The sequence below is a fragment of the Lathyrus oleraceus genome, chromosome 6 (assembly GCF_024323335.1).
Source record: "Lathyrus oleraceus cultivar Zhongwan6 chromosome 6, CAAS_Psat_ZW6_1.0, whole genome shotgun sequence".
In the NCBI taxonomy this organism is placed as follows: domain Eukaryota; kingdom Viridiplantae; phylum Streptophyta; class Magnoliopsida; order Fabales; family Fabaceae; genus Lathyrus; species Lathyrus oleraceus.
This window is the reverse complement of record NC_066584.1, coordinates 208,211,353-208,215,250: the sequence shown is the minus strand read 5'-3', so window position 1 is coordinate 208,215,250 and position 3,898 is coordinate 208,211,353. Positions and strand designations below refer to the sequence as shown.

General features: G+C 39.5%; 1 non-coding gene across 1 annotated transcript; it reads left to right on the top strand.

Moving 5' to 3' along the window:
• The first annotated feature begins 1,251 nt into the window (after positions 1-1,251).
• Positions 1,252-1,358, top strand: LOC127098987 (small nucleolar RNA R71). The gene has a single exon (XR_007793663.1). It is a non-coding gene; the product is annotated as a small nucleolar RNA R71 (small nucleolar RNA).
• Positions 1,359-3,898: the final 2,540 nt, after the last annotated feature.

Genomic DNA, 3,898 nt, shown 5'->3' with positions numbered 1-3,898 from the left:
CCAAGATGAATGGGGTTGTTGAAGCTGCTAACAAGAACATCAAGAAAATTATTCAGAAGATGGTCGTTACGTACAAAGATTGACATGAGATGCTGCCATTTGCTTTGCATGGCTATCGTACATCCGTCCGCACTTCAACAGGGGCAACCCCTTTCTCGCTTGTATATGGCATGAAGGATGTGCTCCTAGTAGAGGTTGAGATCCCATTAATGAGAGCCTTGATGGAAGCCAAGTTGGCTGAGGCTGAATGGGTTCAGAGTCATTATGACCAACTGAATTTGATTGAAGAGAAGAGATTAACTGCCATGTGCCATGGTCAGTTGTATCAGCAGAGGATGAAGAAAGCCTTTGATAAGAAGGTCAAGCCTTGCGTGTTCAGAGAAGGTGACCTCGTGCTCAAGAAAGTCTTGTCTTTCGCGCCCGATTCCAGGGGCAAGTGGACTCCAAATTATGAAGGTCCATACGTTGTTAAGAGAGCCTTTTCAGGCGGTGCTTTGTTGCTTACAACTATGGATGGGGAGGATTTCACTCGTCCTGTGAATTCAGATGCAATAAAGAAATACTTCGCCTAAAAATAAAAATAGAATAACTCGCTAAGTTGAAAACCCGAAAGGACGGCTTAGAAAAAAATGAGCGTCTCGGTGGATTGAAAACCCGAAAGGGCGGTCCAGGCAAAAGTTAGAGACATGCAAAAATGATAAATATATATCCCGCTAGATTGAATACCTCACTCTGGGGCAATCTAGGCAAAAATTAGGGATTTGGCAAGTAACTGCATCCTAACAAGACTTTGTTCTACAAAAGTTCGGGTGATTCCTCCATCCAGGGTCATAGGTATTCGAGTATGGGTTCCCTTGGGTGTAGTTCACTTGCTCAGAATGGGTTTCGTTTAATAGACTGCATTCTGCATATCGGTGTCCTTTGGTTCCACATATCTCACAATCCGACGAAACTGAGGTTACAGTATTCGGGTTTATGCACATATGCTCGACCTTAAGGGCTAATGCGTCCATTTTAGCTTGCATCATGTCTATAGAGCTTAGTTCATGCACTCCTCCTTGGGCTTCCCTCTTCTCTACTGTCGCTCGTTCGACTTCCCATGATTGATGGTTTTGAGCCATATCTTCGATGAGGGCACTAGCTTCAGGATAAGGTTTGTTCATCAGCGCACCGCCTGCGGCAGCGTCGATGGTCATCTTCGTGTTATAGTGAAGTCCATTATAGAAGGTTTGAATGATTAACCAATTTTCTAAACCATTATGTGGGCATGCTCGTAACAACTCTTTATATCTCTCCCAAGCTTCGAACAACGATTCTCCTTGGTTTTGGGTAAATCTAGTTATATGGTTTCGAAGAACGGAGGTCTTACTCGGGGGAAAATATCTAGCAAGAAATACTCTTCTAAGGTTATCCCAAGTCGTAATGGAATTGGGTGGAAGGGAATCTAACCATGATAGGGCTTTATCTTTGAGGGATAAAGGGAATAATCTTAAACGTATTGCCTCAGGAGAAGCTCCATTGGTTTTAAAAGTGTCTGCTAATTGAAGAAATATTTTTAAATGGTTGTTTGGGGTCTCAGTAGCGAGACCTGCGAATTGTCTCTGTTGCACTAGTTGCAACAGGGATGGTTTAAGTTCAAAATTATTAGCTGGGATGGTTGGGTTTACTATACTAGAACTAGGTTCTTCATTTGATGGTTGAGCGAAATCCTTAAGAGGTCTTTGGTTTTGATCTTCGGCCATTGCTCTCTTAATTCTATGAAAGAATAAACGTGCGCGAGCGTAACGTTCAGGTTCCGCCAGAGGGTATACTAAGCTTAAACTTCTGGTGTTGCGAGTTCTTCGCATTGACCGGCGGGAAATAGCCTAAGTCTAAACGATATAACAACAGGAAAATGAAATTTGACGAAATTGGTCTCCGACAACGGCGCCAAAAACTTGATGCGGTGTTTCGCAAGTATACGAACACGTCAGAGTAATATAAAAGATTGTCAAATCCACAGAGACCAAGTGTCAATCTATCGTTATCTGTCGTTATGGTGTTTATCAAAGGCAATCAAAATAGGTGTTTTTTGGAGTGTGCAATGAAAAGTAAAGTGTTGAATAAAGATTAATTAATAAAGGCAGGGTCGAATGTAATTCACGTAATCAATTAATAATCCAAGTACTTGCTAATAGAATTACTTATGGGCAATGTTTCCTACTTTGAAAAGAACTAATATAACAGGAACTGTCGCTTTCGCGTATTCAGAACCGAGTTGTACTCCCTAATCAAACCCTCTTATTGTCACTTATAAAAAGGCGTGCATTGCGTTAGAGTAGTAAACCTATTTTTAAGAAATATAGTATCTTGACTATGTTGAAAAGTATTATAACCTGGATTTCTTAACCAAAAGAGGTTCTCACGAACCAGACTCTAAACTTATAAACGCGTCCGAATATAGTTTTAAAATCTCTTTTCTTCTTAAGTTAAAATCTCCTAATGAACTAAACAAAGCGCTTTCGCTGTTTTTGAAATAGTTAAAAACAAATAAGTTTAGATAGACGTTGGACGGCTTTCGATCTTACCCAACGGAATTGAAGTGCGGGAAAACTTAAGTTGAAAGTTAAAATAGCCCTTAAGTGCTTCTACGAACAATTGTACGGATTATCGGTTCAATTACTATCCTTACATTCTAACCTTATAAATTTAGTTAGACATGGTAAAGTAAAAGTGCATTAATTTAAATAAAAGTAGTGCGAATGTGGAAAGTAAATAAAAGTAGTGCGAGTGCGGAAAGTAAATAAAAGTAGTGCGAGTGCGAGGAAATAAATAATTTAAAGCGAGTGCGAGGAAAATAAATAAAGTAAAGCGAGTGCGAGAAATAAATAAAAGTAAAGCGAGTGAGAGGAAATAAATAATTTAAAGCGAGTGCGAGGAAATAAACGAAAGTAAAGCGAGTGTGAGAAAATAAATAAGATAAAGACAAGTAATAAAAACCTGCTCCAATCGGAGGGTTGAATGAATTGCAAAGCGGAAATGAAAATGGCGGCAGGATTAACTTCCTTCCAAAGTGCTCCAAACTCGATTACATACTCTATCACAGACTTGATTACACAATTGTGGTAACACTCCAATGCGAAGTGATTACCACTTTAAAATACTTAATATATGCCTAAGTGAAACAAAGTTTCTCTGAGTTTGCCTCTGCTCTATGTTTGGATGATTGTAAAACTGATTTCGAGTTTCTATTTATAAGCAAGTAAAAAGATGGAAATGACAAGGATGCCCTTCAACTTGAAAATGGGAGGGAAAACTTTTCCTCTTGTGGCGCCCGCCACAAGGCCAATCTGAGGTGCCTTAGTGGAAGTAGTGGGGAACGTGGCAGTTGAGGGAAGTTGAGCTTAGACACGTCATGGCAGGGTCTATGGCGCCAGCCATGGGGTAGGCCACAAGTACAAAATGCTAAAATTTAGGGTTTTTAGCTCTTTTTCACTCCTTTTCTCGATCGGGGCTCCGATTAAAGTAAAAACTTGAAAACAAAGGAAAACATAGCAATAACACAACAAAATAACAATAAAACAACTAGAATGCATGTGAAATCGGAGTCGAAAATACGGTAAATTTCAGTGTTATCAAACTTTCCCACACTTAAACCTTTGCTTGTCCTCAAGCAAAACATTAAAAAGCTCATAAAAGAAAATTTTGTGTAAACGAGTGCTTCAGGTAAAAATTCTAAGTTCAAGTCGGGATGCAGTGATAGGTACTAACTGAGTGAACTAAGGGTATCATGATGACACTAATCCGCAAATATGGACATAAACTTCATTCCTATATTAACCAACCCATATCATCCCACAATACCTAGGCCTGCCTCTTCATCTCTTTTTGTGTCCTTTTCATTCAGGCACAATCACAT